At 31.9% G+C, this 23468-nt stretch overlaps 1 long non-coding RNA gene across 1 annotated transcript; it reads left to right on the top strand.

Annotated features, from left to right (window-relative positions):
* Positions 1 to 7569: 7569 nt before the first annotated feature.
* On the top strand, positions 7570 to 8196 carry LOC142237994 (uncharacterized). The gene is made up of 3 exons (XR_012722609.1): positions 7570 to 7657; positions 7781 to 7901; positions 7998 to 8196. It is a non-coding gene; the product is annotated as an uncharacterized LOC142237994 (long non-coding RNA).
* The last annotated feature ends 15272 nt before the right edge of the window (positions 8197 to 23468 follow it).

Here is a 23468-nt window from a genome sequence, read left to right as displayed (position 1 = left end):
GGTGAGCTTGAATTTAATCGTGAACGTGAATTTGTTCGTGATTGTGACTTTTTGTGTCTGTTTTACCGTGAGTGCGAATTTTATCGTGAATATGAATTTTATTGTTAACGTGAATTTTATCTTGAGCGTGAGTTGGATCGTGAGCGTGGGTTGGATCGTGAAAGTAAATTTTTATCGGGAGCGTGATTTCGGAGAAAGTTTACACACTCACAATCACGAACACAATTTGATTTTTACTCACGCGCCACACATTTTTCTTTAATCCCGTTCACGCACATTCACGAGGTTTCGTTTAAATTTCATTCACGAGATTTCGTTTAAATTTCATTTACGGCTTCGCGTGAAACACGCGTGACTCACGAAAATGTTTTGTTTTTTTTTTTTGTTTTTAACCCATGTCAATTTAACTGGCGGTGTAAAAAACCAAAGTATTATAAAGCGTCAATATTCGTGCTAATCCACTATTATGTTGCCAAGAAGTGGCTTCCTCCCTTTTTAAGATTCCTTCCAAATTCCCCACTGCTCTGCAGATATGTTTTCCACATCATCGCCGCATTTCTCGTCACTGGGGATCCCAATTGAAGTTCAACATTTTTTCAAAATCATTGTTTTTCAAACCGTTTTTCTCCAGGTCTTATGCTCAAAAATATGTAATTTTACTACCACACACAAAAAAAATTTTTCTGATTCAATCACGAAATTAATTGATCCAATTAATTTTTTAATTGAAATGTCTTCAATCACGAAAATGATAGTATCAATCACAGTTTTAATTAGTCATAGAAAAAATTCTTGATTAAAATATTAATTGATTTCATTAGCCAATTTCAATTAATTTTTTAATTGATTCAATTAAAAATTTAATTGATGTTGATTGCAAAACTCAATTAATTTTTTAATTAAGAAATGTAACTATTTTCAATTATTTTCTGAATTGGTTTTTATTTGGATTAACAATTGATTGTTTGAAATACATTTTTAATTAAAAATTAAAAAATATTCATCACTTTCTTTAACTGACTTAGTCTTCCGAATTTGATTAAAAAGTTAATAGTATCAATTAATGTTTTAATTAAAAATTTTTACATTTTCAATCATCGACTTAATTGACTTAATATTTCTATCTTGATTAAAAAGTTAATTGTATCAATTAATTTATTAATTGAAATTTTTTTCAACTTCAATTAACTTTTTAATTGGAAATATTTTGGTGATATTTTTTTCTGTGCACAATTGCCCAAAGTTGCCCACAGGCAACTTTTCAATTTTAAAAATTTCCCATCTGTTGTTTTTTTTGCAATTCTAAGATTTGACTTCCAGAAATATTTTATTTGACATGTACTACAATAGATTTAATAAAAACTTTCAACATTTTAGTTGTAATTTTTGAAAAAAGTCTCATGTATAAAAACCTCTTTTTAAATTCGCAAATATTTTTTTCTTGAGGTACGTGCGTATTAATGAAAAATTTTTTGCTAATTGACAACCAAATTAGCTGATTTTTCATTCCACTTGAAGAAAACACTTGTAGCTTTCGATACCGTTACAGTTATATGAACAAAAACAAAAACAACGCTGACAGTGAGTCTCAAAACACAAAAAGTTGCCCACAGGCAACTTTAGGGTCGAAAGGGTTAATAAATACATAGGCTACATTTCTTACCTTGAATGTAACCTATATATTTATTAACAACTTTCTAGTTCAAACTAAGTTCATACGATTGCTCCTTAACAATTTTGTTTTGCAATTTTATTTTTTTTTTGCCTTTTTACAACGTTTAGTGACTTTCCGAGAAAATTGATGTTTTTGTTTTGTTTTGTGTGTGTGTGTGTGTTTTTTAATTATGGTATGTGTAGGTTCTTGTAAACAAGAAATATATGAGTCAGAGCTATCCATAGCTCAGAGATGCATGTGATTTATATTGTGCACTCTTGAATCCTTACGAGCGGTACCTGCTCGATCTTTTTTTGAACACTTGTTTCGGGCCTCAGATTAATTTTCTGTTAGGAAATCTATAGTAAAAATAGTTCACAATTTTTAATGCAATGTCGCCGAGACTTTTGAGTACCATTTTCAACTTCCGAGGAGAAAGCAATTAAAAGATGCTAAAAGGTCCTTACCGGAAAATGCTCTTCTCTCTTTCGTGCGAGGAATGGTTTTCATCACCGTTTCCACTACCATTTTATTTCGGCTTTTCGAAATGAAGACCCAAATAATCTCTCATTCATTAGCAGTCAAATGCAAACAGTTTTGCCACACTGAAAAAACAGTGAACCCATTTCCATTGCAAAATGAACTAAACTGTAGTAATATTGACCATGATTTAGCCCTTAAGATTTTTTTCAACTTGTCTAGTTTATAATTCTCTTAAATTTTAGTTCATCGATAACATTGTATTTAAGTTCATTTTTACAACACCATAAGATTTATATACCCCTACCAAGTTAAAAAGTCAATATTCTTTTGGTTTACTTGCTTATTTTGTGGGAAACCCGATAATAAAAATTGGTTTACAGCCTCTTTAAAATGTCGACAACTAAACTATTTTTAAATCAATCCTTCCACAGTACAGAGAAATTAAATAATTAAAGGAACAACAAATCGTTTTACTATTATGAAAATGTTCATACATTAAAATTAAACTTTCTTTAAGCAAAAGTACTTTATTATAAAAACTTATGATGAAAGTTCTTAATACAATGTTTTTTGTGAATAAAAATTATGACCACGTGGAACAGAGAGTAGTTCATTTGAACCCGCTGTGTGGACATTTTGACTTATCCTTTTTTTATTCATCGTAGGTAATTTTTTCACATATCTTGCTGGAAAAAATGGAAGCAATAATGAAAATTGTTAAAAATTAACACAATGTAATGAAATATAAGTTTTTAATTCTTTATATTAGCTTGTAACTTACCATATTTGGGGGCATTTTATCAAATGGTGTAAGGAATTCAACTTTTCTTTGGAAAACGTATCTCATAAAATTTGTACCTGAAACAATTAGAGAAATAATGAAGTATTTTATATAAACTCATAAAACTGTGTTGTTATCGATGTGAAGGATATAATAAAATAAATATTCTAGTTGAAAGAAAGACAAAGTTTTAATATAAAACTTACCAATTCTCTATTAAATTGTACGCTGAGGGGAAATATAAAAAGTTGTCCAAATTTATTTGGGTTACTCTGAAATTAAATATATATTTTTTACATTAATTAAAATTATTAAATAGGTTTCCAAAAAATCTAATGACAAAAATAATAATATGCATAAAAATATTATGGTTAACCCTAGGCAGTCATCATTTGTCAAAATGACGACACGTAATTTCATTTTCGATTTAAAATGCATTTTAGTCTTTTGGAAAATGGTAAATTTAAGTTATACTAATTCGACCGTTTTATGAATTTTTGTGTTATACTACTTAAAACCAAATTGAATAAGAAAATAAATTCAAGTTTGGTTCACTTTTTCGCTCACGATGAAAATTATAGCGTCTTGAAATGAGCCGTAGTCAAAATGACGAAGGATGACGTTAATGTACAAAAAATAAGGATGAATGTACAGGGTTAAAAGAAAGTTAAGGAATCCTTACCAATTCACTATTAAATTACAAGCAAAGGAGTACTTAAAATTTTTCCAAATTTTTAAGGGGTTATTCTGAAATTAAATATTTGTTTTTTACATTAAAAATATAACATTGGTTTCCAAAAAATTTGATTAAAGAAATACTAACATAAGGTATTAAAAACCTGTAATTTTGATGATAAAAAGGTCATAAAAACGTAAATATTCTAGTTGAAAGAAAGCCAATTTTTAAAAGAAAACTTACCAATGCTCTATTTTTTAAATTTGTTTGAATCCATCTGGAGTTGCTCTGAAATTAAATATTGCTTTTACAACAAAGAAAAACATTAAACTGGTTTCCAAAAAAATTAATTAACAAATAATAATATACATAAAAAAATATTCTTTTTAAAAGAAATCCATATTAAAAAAATACTTACCAATTTATGACTAAACTGTACGCTGAGATATAACAAAAATTTTCCAAATTCATCTGGAATTGAATATTAATTTTTTACATTGAATAATGAAAATTTCAATACACCTTCAATTCCAACATATTTTACTAAATATTCTTAATAACTTTTTTCTAAACTACCGATAAAATATTAATAACTTTCATTTAAAAGGTTTAATAAACAAACACCAATATATGTCTCAAAAATCCAAAATATTCCATGCCTTTATATTCCCTTGTTGCATACCTACTTAAAAGATGCAACAACCCACGCCAACGCCAATTGTACAACTGAAGCATGCCAAACAAAACCAAGCAAAGCCAAAACATCCCTACAACAACAAAAACACATGTGCCTTTATTGAAAACAACACCTCATCCAGACAAAAACCATCAACGAATAACAAACACACGCACACATAAACCACTAAATGAACAAAAATAAAAACAACCCCACGCTCATGTATACACAACAAAACTCAAGTAACATCATCTTTACATTAATCACATTCCACTATTCCGATAAAGATCTCTGTACTATGCATTAGTTCATCGCATCTGCTGACAATTTACTCTAAGAATAATATTCGTAAAGGCACACCAGTTTATGAACGATGAAACGTTTAACTTAAAGTTTGCAAAAATTTCATGAAATGTTATCTACCATTTTTGACGAAAATGTCTATAAATTTAATTACATGTGAACTAAAAATATTTCATTGGGTAATTTTTTACCAACAATTATTAACTATAGGAATGGTCAGTAAGAAATTGCTATCCACTTTCAAGTTCATTTTTCGTAAAAAAATATTTTCTCATACAAAAAAATCTTGTAGTAAATTGCACTTATTATTTAGAAAATACTTTACATTTCACAAGTAGTTTTATAGCATGACAAACGAATTTTTAACTACCAGTTAAGAAATTTTTTAAGGAAATTTCCATCGTATTTTGTAGGCCATGAACTAAACGATTGCTACTTAGAATTTGTAAAATTTCCTTTCGAGTAGTTAATTTTCGTTGAAGATACGAAAAATGAACAAAAATTCTGGAAAATTCTTGTAATAAATTATTGTAAAAATCTTCTTAAATTTACGAGACACTTTTTTTCTGTGCATGGCATTTCCACAAACAATCACATGTAAAAATTTCTCATGGCACTTCAAAACATTTTTAGTTTTACTCCACGAAAAGCGATAAAACTCTTCACAAAAAAATACACACAAAAAACCATCAAAATAACTACGAAATACAAACATTTAGCGAATTCTATTTTTATATAGTTAAACTACTCTCCTTGAGTATTAGACATTAGCGTAGCTAGACAATTTTCCTAGGGGGGGCTATAGCCCCCCTAGCAAAAATTTATAGACTGAACTTATAGGTTCAATTAATGTTTTATTTCATAAAATTGAATAAAAAATTAGACATCAAAATAACTCGACAAACAATTTATAATAAAGCAACTAAAAGTAGTTCCACCCTATACCCAGCAAAAAAATTGTGAGTTGTTCTAAAGGAACAACTTTAAAAGTACTTCCAAAAATGTCCTCAATTATTTTAACTGCACAGGAAGTTTTTTTACTTAATGTTTTTTTTATATTTTAATGTGTAATTTTTTGTTTCCTTTTTTTTCAAATAGTTTATAAAAAGAGTAAGAATAAATAAATTGGTACAAATTATTCAAATTTTTCCACAAAACTGCTAAATCCATTATAGAAAAATCGATCATTTTGGAAATTATTCCAGGAAAAACGTTTCAAGCAAGCGTCAGAATGCATTAAAAATCATAAAAACAATATAAAAATTATTTATTTGGGAAAAAATTTTTTAATTCACATTCAAAACACTGAATTCGGATCTCACCTTAAGAAGTGATGCAAATTCATTGCAACGGCTGTTGAAACGGTGGACATTTGTTCTATGACAAGCTCATATTACATTCATTGCTTCTCCGCCAATTTTGCACCACTTCTAGACCCAAAAAGAACATTTTCACTACTTTTTTGGCAACGCTTTTTCGCAGCATTATTAAGATATTAATTTATGAAAGAATACTTTTAATATCAATTACTATTTTTTTTAATTAAATTGACTAAACTAAATCAATCATAAGTTCAACCACAGCTTTATTTCATAAATATCCGACTTCAAACATTGCCATCGGCAACTACTACCACAACCCAAGTAATTCGACTGTTCATGAAAGTCTTTAGCGGAAATTTGTGCGATTGTATATACTTGTTTAATTTTTATAAAAATTAAAAAACTATTGACATTTATTGAAAAATGGAAAATCATAAATAGAGTTTCAAATTCTGGGGGGGCTAAAATTTTTCTTGGGGGGTCTAAGCCCCCTCCCCAGAGGCCTTCCTACGCTTATGGTATTAGAACTCATACTTACATATTTTTTTTTACAAAAATATTTATCTAAAAAACAGTTTTTAATTTAAAAAAAAAATGCGCTGCTTTACTCTTATTACCCCATCTAGAAAATATTAAAAATCTATAGTTGAAAATTTGACTTTCAGCCATAGTGTATTAGTTAGGATTAAATGGTCAATGATACACCGAAAGAAAAAGCGTACGTCACCTTGACGATTGAGTTTCATCAATGCGTTTTCGTCTATGCGATGAAAAGTTTCGTCCATGGGAGTATTTCGGTAGTCCACGTGACGAAATCAATCATCAAAGTCAATTTTTGTTCTTTTCATAGTTCGTCACATTGATGATCTAGTTTCGTCTATGAGACGAAATTATTTTCTTTCGGATTCAGCAAAAGTTAACCAAAATTAACATTTGATTTAAATTAATTTCGTTTATATGAAGTCCCAATATATGAATAATAGAAGTTGGACAAAAGTTTTAAGTGTTTTATTTTCATGATGTATCAAGGATGCTGGTTTTCGTCAATGCGACGAAAGAATCTTCAAATTGATGAAACACACTTTTCTCTGAAATGTGTATCAAAAAATCTCAATGCTAACTAAAACATAAAACGATATACAGTGTATATAGTATATAGATGTTTGTAATTTAGATTTTTCCATTAGTACTAAAGTGAAACACCTAAAAGTCGAATCAATAGTCAATGTGACGAAACAGTGTTCAATGTGATGATAAAATTCATACGTTCTGTAGATGTGTGTTTATTTCTCTACCTAAAAAAACACACACACGACCAAATGCGCTTGCTACGTTTTGTTTTTAAAATAACTGTACACAGCTTTTATTAATGAGAGCTAAGTTATTTTTGTTGGGTATTTCATGCTCTCTCCACATTTAACTTAACTCAAACGAGTATTTGAGCAAACATTTGTTCACATGTTTGTTTTTAAATGGGCTTACAAGACATATGAGAACAATAAAAGTCGTCAAAATGACGAAAATAGTAATCAAATAGACGAAAAGTTTCATCTACTCCGTTGACATGTATTCAAATACTAATGCAATAACACATCCATACGTAGTTGTGTGGTAGAAATATTGTTTTTTTTCTGTGCGGTAAGAACATTTCAAATGGTTCCTCTCAGTTGTTGAGTTTAGTCCAAAGTGTAAAGGTAGTCGCGCATGCCGAAAATAAAGAGCTAATGCTTAAAGATGTGAAAGTGAAAATAAAAACAAAAATGTGAGTAAACATGAAGTGTTATATATCGAAAAAAAAAATTTAACCAAAATGACGATTTTTTTATTTTTTGGTCAATTTTTTTTCAACATTTATATGTTTATGGAAGTATTTTTAAATTTACAGATAAATGCCGCAACATTTTTCGTTCTGTGAAAACTGAATACGGATAAAGAAATTAAAGAATAAAGATGAATTGGATGAGCAAACAATTCAAAACGAGAAGGAACAGTTGGGCACAAAAAGGGTGAGTTAAATTTTGTTCTAAAAAGATCGAATATATTTTACAATAATTTAAAATTTCAATTTTTAAATTCTTCTTTATAATTTTTTTACTTCACAGGATGAACCCATAAAACTTTTCATCCTTGGTGATCTAAACACTAATTAAGGTAACAGAATGTTTGTGTGTCTAGATGGTCAATTTATCAAAATCAACAGCTTTGGTAGATGTGTATGAAAAATTTTGTATACGTTTTTACTTCGTTAGTTGTACATATTTCAAATAAATAAAATTTAAATTTAATTAAAATAAAAAACAATATGGTTCTTTATTAAAAGTGTCGTAGAAAATACTTCTAATAATCAATTTATCAATTTGATGTTTACATCGTATTGATGAATCGATTACATCAAATTGATGAATCTATTACATCATATTGATGAATGGATTGCGTCAAATTTAGGGAAAGAGTTCATCGCTATGACGAAGGCGTTTGTAGCGATGACGAACGAGAATCGTACTTTTGAAGAATTGCATCATCGCATGGATGAAAGAGAATAATCGCAGATACGAAAAATATCATCACATAGATGAAATACATTCATCATCTGGACGTAACATAGTCGTGTATGGGATGTAAATAAGTTCATCACAGGGATGAATTCAATTCATCACTATGACGAAAAAATCGTCAATGGGATGAAATGTTACGTTAGCTCATTTTTGACGAAAAATTCGTCACCGTGATGTAAAGATTCATCCTCATGACGTACTTTTTCCTTTCAGTGTATCTTATGGTTCGGGTTCAAGAAGTGGTCATAAACCTTCTAATACCAATGTTTCGTTTTACAATTTTCCAAAGGTTATTTTATGACATTTACCTTATGCGACTGGGTAGGTCAGTCAAGCTTCGGCAATTTTTCATTGGAAATCCATTGTTTTACACCTTACCAGCACACGGGTAAGGTCATGATCGCGTTGAATAATTAATGCAGACGGCATTTCCCGGGATCTTAATGGCAATATGTTTTTGTGGACTTCCGACGGCATAATACCCTCGACTCTATAAATCGGGACAATAACTTGTCCAGAAAAACAACCCCAGACCATAGTATTACCCTCCATGATTGACAGAACTTTTTGTATATCCTGGATTAACAGGGCCGTCTTTAACTTTTTAAAGGCCCTGGGGTATTAGTATAATGGGGCCCCTATGACTTTGGCTGAACACTATTTTGTTATAATAAACAAGTATATACGGCCGTAAGTTCGGCCAGGCCGAAGCTTATGTACCCTCCATCATGGATTGCGTAGAAACTTCTTCTAAACACTGCCATCCAGAATCGAATTACTTAAGTTGCGGTAACGCTTGCCGATGGCAAGGTATCTTAAAACCTCCTAACACCATCTTCTAAATTGTATGTAAGTCCATACGTGGTATATATTAAATCAATAAAGATCGATCCAATACGTATATAATTCAGTTTGACAAAGTAGACATAAAATTTTGACAAAATTTTCTACAGAAACAAATTTTAACAAAATTTTCTATAGAAATAAAATTTTCACAAAATTTTCTATAGAAATAAAAATTTTTACAAAATTTTCTATAGAAAGAAAATTTTGACAAAAATTTCTACAGAAATAAAATTTTAACAAAATTTTCTATAGAAATAAACTTTTGACAAAATTTTCTATAGAAATAAAATCTTGGTATATTATTTTTGGCTCGAGTGGCAACCATGATTATGAACCGAATAAAATTTGAACAAAATTTTCCATAGAAATAAAATTTTGACAAAATTTCCTATAGAAATAAAATTTTGACAAAATTTTCTATAGAAATAAAATTTTGACAATGATGACAATTTTATTATGAACCGAATAAAATTTTAACAAAATTTTCTCTAGAAATAAAATTTTGACAAAATTTTCTATAGAAATAAAATTTTGGTAGATTAATTTTGGCTCTAGTGGCAACCACGATTATGAACCGATATGGACCAAGTTTTGTGTGATTGGACCAATTTTGGAACCGGATCGGATGAATTTTTCCCCTCCAAGAGGCTCCGGAGGTCAAATCTGGAGAACGTTTTATATGGGGGCTATATATAATTATGGACCGATATGGACCAATTCTGGCACGGTTGTTAAATATCATATACTAACACCATGTTCCAAATTACAACCGGATTGGATGAAATTTGCTTCTCTTGGAGACTTCGCAAGCCAAATCTGGGGATCGGTTTATATGGGGGCTATACATAATTATGAACCGATGTGGACCAATTTTTGCATGGATGTTAGAGACCATATACCAATATCATGTACCAAATTTCCGGCGGATCGGATGAAATTTGCTTCTCTTTGAGGCTCCGCAACCCAAATCTGGGGATCGGTTTATATGGGCGCTATATATAATTATGGACCGATGTGGACCAATTTTTGCACGGTTGTAAGAGACCATATACCAATACCATGTACCAAATTGCAGCCGGATCGGATGCAATTTGCTTCTCTTTGAGGCTTCGCAAGCCAAATCTGGGGATCGGTTTATATGGGGGCTATATATAATTATGGACCGATTTGGACCAATTTTTGCATGGTTGTTAGAGACCATATACCAACATCATGTACCAAGTTTCAGCCGGATCGGATGAAATTTGCTTCTCTTTTAGGCTCCGCAAACCAAATCTGGGGATAGGTTTATATGGGGGCTATATATAATTATGGACCGATGTGGTTGTTTTGCATGGTTGTTAGAGACCATATACCAACACCATATACCAAATTTCAGCAGGATCAGATGAAATATGCTTCTGTTAGAGGCTCCACAAGCCAAATCTTAGGGCCCCTTTATATGGGAGCTATACGTAAAAGTGGACCGATATGGCCCATTTTCAATACCATCCGACCTACATACATTGACTAAACTACAAGTGTCGCTTAACCAACAAAGGAAAAGAATGTTTGTCAAATTTATTTGGGCAAAACCCTATAGACTGCAAGATGGTTGGATGGACGCACGTTTCGGAATTACCACATTCCTCATCAGCATCCTCTACTTGCAGCAAAACTATCAACCAATTATCAGAATAAATTCAGGCAGTTCATTAAACCCAACAATGAACCACACTTGAACCTCCCGAAAAAAGGTTTTGTATGATAGCCGGCTTATGCCGAAATAAATTCGAAACAAACATATCTCTTTTCCTATGCCACTGTCAAATCATCGATTTGAATTCAGTTGGCTGGGTTTATTTTGAGCGTGCTTCCTCTTCATTTTTCATTCTTTTTGTTTTGTTATTGTTGGTTTTGTTCTTTAAGCATTGTTGTTGTTTTTATTGCAGCTTAAAACCATACATTGACTAAACTACAAGTGTAGCTTAACCAACAGAGGAAAAGAATGTTTGTCAAATTTACCATCTTGCAGTCTATAGGGCTTTGCCCAAATAAATTTGACAAACATTCTTTTCCTCTGTTGGTTAAGCTACACTTGTAGTTTAGTCTATGTGTGGTTTTAAGCTGCAATAAAAACAACAACAATGTAAAAAGTAAATTGTATTGCATTATATCTTATGGACCCATAACTCTTTTTACATTCCTCCGAATTCCTTCCTAATTGGAGGATGAGATGAATATAAAATAATTCGGCGACAAATAAGGAATAAAATTGCACATTGTTATTGGTGTAAGTACATGGGTTTGAAATGGTGTGCACTGTTAGAAAGTCTCCTTTGGAGGCTTAATGGACGATTTCGGCTGACGAAGGAGGCGTTCAAATGAAAATAATTTTTGGTGGCATGTCAACGTCAATTCTATCGCTTTACAATTGTCTGCCGTCTTAAAACTTTTTGCCAGTGGAAGCCTTCATCATTCACTATTCTTACAAGGTGGTTCAGAAGCGTTATGTTGTCACGGAATGGTATGGTAATTGGTTGATCACAATCTCTTGGATATCGATCTAGCATGTGCACTTTATATATGGTTCTCTGCCAAGCTAGGGTGCTCGCTCCCGAACTCGACTATGACCAATTTTTGTTTAACTTTTATTGCAGTTGCATTAATCCTAAATATTCAAAATATGTTCATTATATGTAAATTTAGTACAAATTAGCAACAATTCGAACTAAAATTAATATATTTACTATTCCTTACACGGATGAAAAAGATTGTTTTTCATATGTTTGGCTATAAACATTATATGTTTGGAACACAAATTTTTAAACACAATATTTTTGAGTGCAAGCATATAATGTTCATAAACTAGCATAACATGTTTGGGACATATATGTTAATATGTTAGAACATATTATGTTTGGGACATAAAATGTTTGTAAATATAATATGCTTGGATGCAAACATATATTAATTTAGAAATAGCCTATAAACATATATGTGTTTAGTAGCTTGGAGCGCTATTTAACAGGGAGCGATATTGAATTAAGTTGGTGGTTGTTGCTTGTTATTACAAAATTAACATTTTATTTTTCCTTGGGCAATTGATCAGCTACTTCTTTGATCCTTACAAACTGTGTGGTCCGCTGTTCGAATCCCCGTCCGGCAAAAGGTAAAATTAAAATAAAAAAAAAATCATAAAATTGAATAATTTCTTCTACAATGTTTGTATTACAGAAAAAGGTGCTAAGAACTAAAAAATCTCGTGGAAGTGAGAAAGATGTCGGGGAATATACAATTGGTCAGAAACAAAATTTTGAGCATTCAGGTCGAAAACCTATGTTGTTAGCACCTATATTACCTGTTTAATTTCATAATTCATTATGATTGTAAATATATAAATAAATAAATAAAATTTTGAGCACAATATTGTTTGGGAGAATTTTTTTTAAGCATATAATATTTTTGGGTGCAAAATGCTTCCAAACATATTATATGTTCACATAATAACATATTGTTTTTTGGAAGACAACATTATTGAATTTGGATGCAAAAATACAAAATGTTTGGAACTTAGACTACCCAAACATATATTGTTTAGACCAATATGCTTTCAAACATATTATATATTGGAAGAGATCAAACATATAAATGTTTGGGCAATACCCAAAAATATATATGCTTGAAGCAAAATATGTTTGGGAGTATATGTTACAGAAGCGATTTTTTGTGAGCGTGTATATGGCGAAAACAATGTAAAAAACAACCCGTGTAAAAATCGGTGGATCTGATCATATATAAATATATCAAAGTCTATCTAATTATATCTGATCATATATGGTTGCAGATATAATTAGATCTACATAGACATGACACATATTGTGTTATATATGATTATATATAATGCCAGATGTCAGCATATATATTGTTATATAAACAATATCTAATAAGATATAAATGTATACATTTATATATGGCATCATATCTACACCCTCACAAAAAATCGCTTCTGTAACATATACTCCCAAACATATTTTGCTTCAAGCATATACATTTTTGGGTATTGCCCAAACATTTATATGTTTGATCTCTACCAATATATAATATGTTTGAAAGCATATTGGTCTAAACAATATATGTTTGGGTAGTCTAAGTTCCAAACATTTCGTATTTTTGCATCCAAATTCAATAATGTTGTCTTCCAAAAAACAATATGTTATTATGTGACCATATAATATGTTTGGAAGCATTTTGCACCCAAAAATATTATGTGCTTAAAAAAAATTCTCCCAAACAATATTGTGCTCAAAATTTTATTTATTTATTTATATATTTACAATCATAATGAATTATGAAAATAAACAGGTAATATAGGTGCTAACAACATAGGTTTTCGACATGAATGCTCAAAATTTTGTTTCTGACCAATTGTATATTCCCCGACATCTTTCTCACTTCCACGAGATTTTTTAGTTCTTAGCACCTTTTTCTGTAATACAAACATTGTAGAAGAAATTATTCAATTTTATGATTTTTTATTTTATTTTAATTTTACCTTTTGCCGGACGGGGATTCGAACAGCGGACCACACAGTTTGTAAGGATCAAAGAAGTAGCTGATCAATTGCCCAAGGAAAAATAAAATGTTAATTTTGTAATAACAAGCAACAACCACCAACTTAATTCAATATCGCTCCCTGTTAAATAGCGCTCCAAGCTACTAAACACATATATGTTTATAGGCTATTTCTAAATTAATATATGTTTGCATTCAAGCATATTATATTTACAAACATTTTATGTCCCAAACATAATATGTTCTAACATATTAACATATATGTCCCAAACATGTTATACTAGTTTATGAACATTATATGCTTGCACTTAAAAATATTGTGTTTAAAAATTTGTGTTCCAAACATATAATGTTTATAGCCAAACATATGAAAAACAGTCTTTTTCAACCGTGTAATTGCATCTAGCATATATTGGACCATATTTAATCGTACAAGATTCTACGTATGAAGACTAGATCAGATTCTGGATTTATAACAACCATTTTTGTTTGAGTTTTAGAGGAATCATAAACATCTCGTGTAAGTGTGGAAGAAAATTATGAAATAACGCCTTGATTTGAAATCAAAAATCTGTAGATTTTTACCACCATTACTCAAATGATTACGAGAAGTAAAATCTGAAGTAAAAATTTTTGCTTTCAGTTTCAAGCAATTTTCATACTCAGTGCGCCTTCTATACCCTCAGGAAGTGAAATCGGTTTATATAGAGGCTAAATCCGTTACTATTTCAAGCAAATCAGATGAAAACTTAAAATAAGCCCAAAGAGTTAAATCGGGAGATCAGTCTATATGGGTGCTACCGATACACACCAAATTCAGCACACCTAATTGTGGTTCCTAAAAACGTACAGAATCTACACCCCAAATCGGACGGCGGGTTTATAAGGGGGATATATCAATAACTGTACCGATACACAGTATAAAATACGGGTTTTAGAAGCTCAAAACCCCAAATCGGTGGATCGGTTTATATGGGAGCTATATCAAAATATTGACCGATATAGCCCATCTTCGAACTTGGCCTGCTTGCAAACAAAAAACGAATCTGTGCCAAATTTCAGGACAATAGCGCCATTATTGAAGACTGTAACGTGATTACAACAGACATGCAGACGGAAATTCTTATATCGTCTTACAATTTCTCCCTGATCAAGAATATATATACTTTTTATAGTCGGAAATCGATATTTCGATGTGTTACAAACTTATTATACCCCCAACACCATTCTATGGTGGTGGGTATAAAAAATTACATCTAGTTTTCTATAATTTTCAACCACACCTAACCGAATGCGGTTAAAATAAAAAACAAACGTTTGAAAAATGCCATTTTGAAAATCATATACAGAAACATAAGCACGCATGCGTAGCTGGTTGGCGTCATTTAAGAAAAGATTTAATAACAAGTAAGGAAAGTCTAAAGTCGGGCGGGGCCGACTATATTATACCCTGCACCTCTTTGTAGATCTAAATTTTCGATGCCATTTCACATCTGTCAAATGTGTTGGTTGCTATATATAAAGGTTTGTCCCAAATACATACATTTAAATATCACTCGATTTGGACAGAATTTGATAGACTTTTACAAATTCTATAGACTCAAAATTTAAGTCGGCTAATGGACTAGGGTGGAACACAATGTTAGTAAAAAACCAGTAAGGAAAGTCTAAAGTCGGGCGGGGCCGACTATATTATACCCTGCACCACTTTGTAGATCTAAATTTTCGATACCATATCACATCCGTCAAATGTGTTGGGGGCTATATATAAAGGTTTGTCCCAAATACATACATTTAAATATCACTCGATCTGGAAGAATTTGATAGACTTCTACAAAATCTATAGACTCAAAATTTAAGTCGGCTAATGCACTAGGGTGGAACACAATGTTAGTAAAAACCAGTAAGGAAAGTCTAAAGTCGGGCGCGGCCGACTATATTATACCCTGCACCACTTTGTAGATCTAAATTTTCGATACCATATCACATCCGTCAAATGTGTTGGGGGCTATATATAAAGGTTTGTCCCAAATACATACATTTAAATATCACTCGATCTGGAAGAATTTGATAGACTTCTACAAAATCTATAGACTCAAAATTTAAGTCGGCTAATGCACTAGGGTGGAACACAATGTTAGTAAAAAAAATATGGGAAACGTTTAAATCTGAAGCAATTTTAAGGAAACTTCAAAAAAGTTTATTTATGATTTATCGCTCGATATATATGTATTAGAAGTTTAGGAAAATTAGAGTCATTTTTACAACCTTTCGACTAAGCAATGGCGATTTTACAAGGAAAATGTTGGTATTTTGACCATTTTTGTCGAAATCAGAAAAACATATATATGGAAGCTATATCTAAATCTGAACCGATTTCAACCAAATTTGGCACGCATAGCAACAATGCTTATTCTCCTCCCTGTGCAAAATTTCAACTAAATCGGAGTTAAAAATTGGCCTCTGTGGACATATGAGTGTCAATCGGGCGAAAGCTATATATGGGAGATATATCTAAATCTGAACCGATTTCAACCAAATTTGGCACGCATAGCTACAATGCTAATTCTACTCCCTGTGCAAAATTTCAACTAAATCGGAGTTAAAAATTGGCCTCTGTGGACATATGAGTGTAAATCGGGCGAAAGCTATATATGGGAGATATATCTAAATCTGAACCGATTTCAACCAAATTTGGCACGCATAGCTACAATGCTAATTCTACTCCCTGTGCAAAATTTCAACTAAATCGGAGTTAAAAATTGGCCTCTGTGGTCATATGAGTGTAAATCGGGTGAAAGCTATATATGGGAGATATATCTAAATCTGAACCGATTTCAACCAAATTTGGCACGCATAGCTACAATGCTAATTCTACTCCCTGTGCAAAATTTCAACTAAATCGGAGTTAAAAATTGGCCTCTGTGGTCATATGAGTGTAAATCGGGTGAAAGCTATATATGGGAGATATATTCAAATCTGAACCGATTTCAACCAAATTTGGCACGCATAGTAACAATGCTAATTCTACTCCCTGTGCAAAATTTCAACTAAATCGGAGTTAAAAATTGGCCTCTGCGGTCATATGAGTGTAAATCGGGCGAAAGGTATATATGGGAGATATATCTAAATCTGAACCGATTTCAACCAAATTTGGCTGCATGGCTACAATGCTAATTCTACTCCCTGTGCAAAATTTCAACTAAATCGGAGTTAAAAATTGGCCTCTGTGGTCATATGAGTGTAAATCGGGCGAAAGGTATATATGGGAGATATATCTAAATCTGAACCGATTTTTCTGATATTTTGCAAGTTTTTCGAGACTCATAAAATATTCGGATGTACGGAATTTGAGGAAGATCGGCTGATATACACGCCAATTATGACCAGATCGGTGAAAAATATATATGGCAGCTATATCTAAATCTGAACCGATATTTTCCAAAATCAATAGGGATCGTCCTTGAGCCGAAACAGGACCCTATACCAAATTTTAGGACAATCGGACTAAAACTGCGAGCTGTACTTTGCACACAAAAATACATCAACAGACAGACAGACAGACAGACAGACAGACGGACAGACAGACGGACAGACAGACGGACAGACAGACGGACATCGCTAAATCGACTCAGAATTTAATTCTAAGCCGATCCGTATACTAAAAGGTTGGTCTATGATTACTCCTTCTTGGCGTTACATACAAATGCACAAACTTATTATACCCTGTACCACAGTAGTGGTGAAGGGTATAAAAATATGGGAAACGTTTAAATCTGAAGCAATTTTAAGGAAACTTCAAAAAAGTTTATTTATGATTTATCGCTCGATATATATGTATTAGAAGTTTAGGAAAATTAGAGTCATTTTTACAACCTTTCGACTAAGCAATGGCGATTTTACAAGGAAAATGTTGGTATTTTGACCATTTTTGTCGAAATCAGAAAAACATATATATGGAAGCTATATCTAAATCTGAACCGATTTCAACCAAATTTGGCACGCATAGCAACAATGCTTATTCTCCTCCCTGTGCAAAATTTCAACTAAATCGGAGTTAAAAATTGGCCTCTGTGGACATATGAGTGTCAATCGGGCGAAAGCTATATATGGGAGATATATCTAAATCTGAACCGATTTCAACCAAATTTGGCACGCATAGCTACAATGCTAATTCTACTCCCTGTACAAAATTTCAACTAAATCGGAGTTAAAAATTGGCCTCTGTGGACATATGAGTGTAAATCGGGCGAAAGCTATATATGGGAGATATATCTAAATCTGAACCGATTTCAACCAAATTTGGCACGCATAGCTACAATGCTAATTCTACTCCCTGTGCAAAATTTCAACTAAATCGGAGTTAAAAATTGGCCTCTGTGGTCATATGAGTGTAAATCGGGTGAAAGCTATATATGGGAGATATATTCAAATCTGAACCGATTTCAACCAAATTTGGCACGCATAGTAACAATGCTAATTCTACTCCCTGTGCAAAATTTCAACTAAATCGGAGTTAAAAATTGGCCTCTGCGGTCATATGAGTGTAAATCGGGCGAAAGGTATATATGGGAGATATATCTAAATCTGAACCGATTTCAACCAAATTTGGCTGCATGGCTACAATGCTAATTCTACTCCCTGTGCAAAATTTCAACTAAATCGGAGTTAAAAATTGGCCTCTGTGGTCATATGAGTGTAAATCGGGCGAAAGGTATATATGGGAGATATATCTAAATCTGAACCGATTTTTCTGATATTTTGCAAGTTTTTCGAGACTCATAAAATATTCGGATGTACGGAATTTGAGGAAGATCGGCTGATATACACGCCAATTATGACCAGATCGGTGAAAAATATATATGGCAGCTATATCTAAATCTGAACCGATATTTTCCAAAATCAATAGGGATCGTCCTTGAGCCGAAACAGGACCCTATACCAAATTTTAGGACAATCGGACTAAAACTGCGAGCTGTACTTTGCACACAAAAATACATCAACAGACAGACAGACAGACAGACGGACAGACAGACAGACGGACAGACAGACTGACGGACATCGCTAAATCGACTCAGAATTTAATTCTAAGCCGATCCGTATACTAAAAGGTTGGTCTATGATTACTCCTTCTTGGCGTTACATACAAATGCACAAACTTATTATACCCTGTACCACAGTAGTGGTGAAGGGTATAAATATGGGAAACATTTAAATCTGAAGCAATTTTAAGGAAACTTCGGAAAAGTTTAATTATGATTTATCGCTCGATATATATATATATATATATATATATATATATATATATATATATATATATATATATATATATATATATATATATATATATATATATATATATATATATATATATCTATATATATATATATATATATATATATATATATATATATATATATATATATATATATATATATATATATATATATATATATATATATATATATATATATATATATATATATATATATATATATATATATATATATATATATATATATATATATATATATATATATATATATATATATATATATATTATATATATATATATATATATATATATATATATATATATATATATATATATATATTTATATATATATATATATATATATATATATATATATATATATATATATATATATATATATATATATATATATATATATTATATATATATATATATATATATATATATATATATATATATATATATATATATATATATATATATATATATATATATATATATATATATATATATATATATATATATATATTATATATATATATATATATATATATATATATATATATATATATATATATATATATATATATATATATATATATATATATATATATATATATATATATATATATATATATATATATATATATATTTTTTTTTTTTTACCTCACCCTCCGAAGAGCGCAGACATTAAGAACTTTAAAGAAACTCTCAAAAACGTCTTTATGGAGCTCAATTTTGCACAGGGAGGAGAATAAGCATTGTTGCTATGCGTGCCAAATTTGGTTGAAATCGGTTCAGATTTAGATATAGCTTCCATATATATGTTTTCTGATTTCGACAAAAATGGTCAAAATACCAACATTTTCCTTGTAAAATCGCCATTGCTTAGTCGAAAGGTTGTAAAAATGACTCTAATTTTCCTAAACTTCTAATACATATATATCGAGCGATAAATCATAAATAAACTTTTTTGAAGTTTCCTTAAAATTGCTTCAGATTTAAACGTTTCCCATATTTTTATACCCTTCACCACTACTGTGGTACAGGGTATAATAAGTTTGTGCATTTGTATGTAACGCCAAGAAGGAGTAATCATAGACCAACCTTTTAGTATACGGATCGGCTTAGAATTAAATTCTGAGTCGATTTAGCGATGTCCGTCTGTCTGTCTGTCCGTCTGTCTGTCCGTCTGTCTGTCCGTCTGTCTGTCTGTCTGTCTGTCTGTTGATGTATTTTTGTGTGCAAAGTACAGCTCGCTGTTTTAGTCCGATTGTCCTAAAATTTGGTATAGGGTCCTGTTTCGGCTCAAAGACGATCCCTATTGATTTTGGAAAAAATCGGTTCAGATTTAGATATAGCTGCCATATATATTTTTCACCGATCTGGTCATAATTGGCGTGTATATCAACCGAATCTTCCTCAAATTCCGTACATCCGAATATTTTATGAGTCTCGAAAAACTTGCCAAATATCAGCAAAATCGGTTCAGATTTAGATATAGCTCCCATATATAGCTTTCGCCCGATTTACACTCATTTGCCCACAGAGGCCAATTTATTGCTCCGATTTAGTTGAAATTTTGCATAAGGAGTAGAATTACCGTTGTAACTATGCGTGCCAAATTTGCTTGAAATCGGTTCAGATTTGGATATATCTCCCATATAAAGCTTTCGCCCGATTTACACTAATATGACCACAGAGGCCAATTTTTAACTCCGATTTAGTTGAAATTTTGCACAGGGAGTAGAATTAGCATTGTTACTATGCGTGCCAAATTTGGTTGAAATCGGTTCAGATTTAGATATAGCTCCCATATATATGTTTTTCTGATTTCGACAAAAATGGTCAAAATACCAACATTTTCCTTGTAAAAATCGCCACTGCTTAGTCGAAAAGTTGTAAAAATTACTCTAATTTTCCTAAACTTCTAATACATATATATCGAGCGATAAATCATAAATAAACTTTTTCGAAATTTCCCTTAAAATTGCTTCAGATTTAAACGTTTCCCATATTTATACCCTTCACCACTACTGTGGTACAGGGTATAATAAGTTTGTGCATTTGTATGTAACGCCAAGAAGGAGTAATCATAGACCAACCTTTTAGTATACAGATCGGCTTAGAATTAAATTCTGAGTCGATTTAGCGATGTCCGTCTGTCTGTCTGTCCGTCTGTCTGTCCGTCTGTCTGTCCGTCTGTCTGTCTGTCTGTCTGTCTGTCTGTCTGTTGATGTATTTTTGTGTGCAAAGTACAGCTCGCAGTTTTAGTCCGATTGTCCTAAAATTTGGTATAGGGCCCTGTTTCGGCTCAAGGACGATCCCTATTGATTTTGGAAAAAATCGGTTCAGATTTAGATATAGCTGCCATATATATTTTTCACCGATCTGGTCATAATTGGCGTGTATATCAACCGATCTTCCTCAAATTCCGTACATCCGAATATTTTGTGAGTCTCGAAAAGCTTGCAAAATATCAGCCAAATCGGTTCAGATTTAGATATAGCTCCCATATATAGCTTTCGCCCGATTTACACTCATTTGCCCACAGAGGCCAATTTTTTGCTCCGATTTAGTTGAAATTTTGCACAGGGAGTAGAATGAGCATTATAGCTATGCGTGTCAAATGTGGTTGAAATCGGTTAAGATTTAGGTATAGCTCCCATTATAGCTTTCGCCCGATTTACACTCAAATGACCACAGAGGCCAATTTTTTGCTCCGATTTAGTTGAAATTTTGCACAGGGAGTAGAATTAGCATTGTTGCTATGCGTGCCAAATTTGGTTGAAATCGGTCCAGATTTAGATATAGCTCCCATATATAGCTTTCGCCCGATTTACACTCATATGACCACAGAGGCCAATTTTTTGCTCCGATTTAGTTGAAATTTTGCACAGGGAGTAGAATTAGCATTGTTGCTATGCGTGCCAAATTTGGTTGAAATCGGTTCAGATTTATATATATCTCCCATATATAGCTTTCGCCCGATTTACACTCATATGACCGTAGAGGCCAATTTTTAACTCCGATTTAGTTGAAATTTTACACAGGGAGTAGAATTAGCATTGTAGCTATGCGTGCCAAATTTGGTTGAAATCGCTTCAGATTTAAATATAGCTCCCATATATATGTTTTTCTGATTTCGACAAAAATGGTCAAAATACCAACATTTTCCTTGTAAAATCGCCACTGCTTAGTCGAAAAGTTGTAAAAATGACTCTAATTTTCCTAAACTTCTAATGCATATATATCGAGCGATAAATCATAAATAAACTTTTGCGAAGTTTTCTTAAAATTGCTCCAGATTTAAATGTTTCCCATATTTATACCCTTCACCACTACTGTGGTACAGGGTATAATAAGTTTGTGCATTTGTATGTAACGCCAAGAAGGAGTAATCATAGACCAACCTTTTAGTATACAGATCGGCTTAGAATTAAATTCTGAGTCGATTTAGCGATGTCCGTCTGTCTGTCTGTCCGTCTGTCTGTCTGTCTGTTGATGTATTTTTGTGTGCAAAGTACAGCTCGCAGTTTTAGTCCGATTGTCCTAAAATTTGGTATAGGGTCCTGTTTCGGCTCAAAGACGATCCCTATTGATTTTGGAAAAAATCGGTTCAGATTTAGATATAGCTGCCATATATATTTTTCACCGATCTGGTCATAATTGGCGTGTATATCAACCGATCTTCCTCAAATTCCGTACATCCGAATATTTTGTGAGTCTCGAAAAGCTTGCTAAATATCAGCCAACTCGGTTCAGATTTAGATATAGCTCCCATATATAGCTTTCGCCCGATTTACACTCATTTGCCCACAGAGGCCAATTTTTTGCTCCGATTTAGTTGAAATTTTGCACAGGGAGTAGAATGAGCATTATAGCTATGCGTGTCAAATGTGGTTGAAATCGGTTAAGATTTAGGTATAGCTCCCATTATAGCTTTCGCCCGATTTACACTCAAATGACCACAGAGGCCAATTTTTTGCTCCGATTTAGTTGAAATTTTGCACAGGGAGTATAATTAGCATTGTAGCTATGCGTGCCAAATTTGGTTGAAATCGGTCCAGATTTAGATATAGCTCCCATATATAGCTTTCGCCCGATTTACACTCATATGACCACAGAGGCCAATTTTTTGCTCCGATTTAGTTGAAATTTTGCACAGGGAGTAGAATTAGCATTGTTGCTATGCGTGCCAAATTTGGTTGAAATCGGTTCAGATTTATATATATCTCCCATATATAGCTTTCGCCCGATTTACACTCATATGACCGTAGAGGCCAATTTTTAACTCCGATTTAGTTGAAATTTTACACAGGGAGTAGAATTAGCATTGTAGC

This window comes from Haematobia irritans, chromosome 5 (genome assembly GCF_050003625.1).
Source record: "Haematobia irritans isolate KBUSLIRL chromosome 5, ASM5000362v1, whole genome shotgun sequence".
NCBI lineage: Eukaryota > Metazoa > Arthropoda > Insecta > Diptera > Muscidae > Haematobia > Haematobia irritans.
Note: the sequence above shows the minus strand (reverse complement) of the source record. Positions and strands in the feature narration are given on the sequence as shown.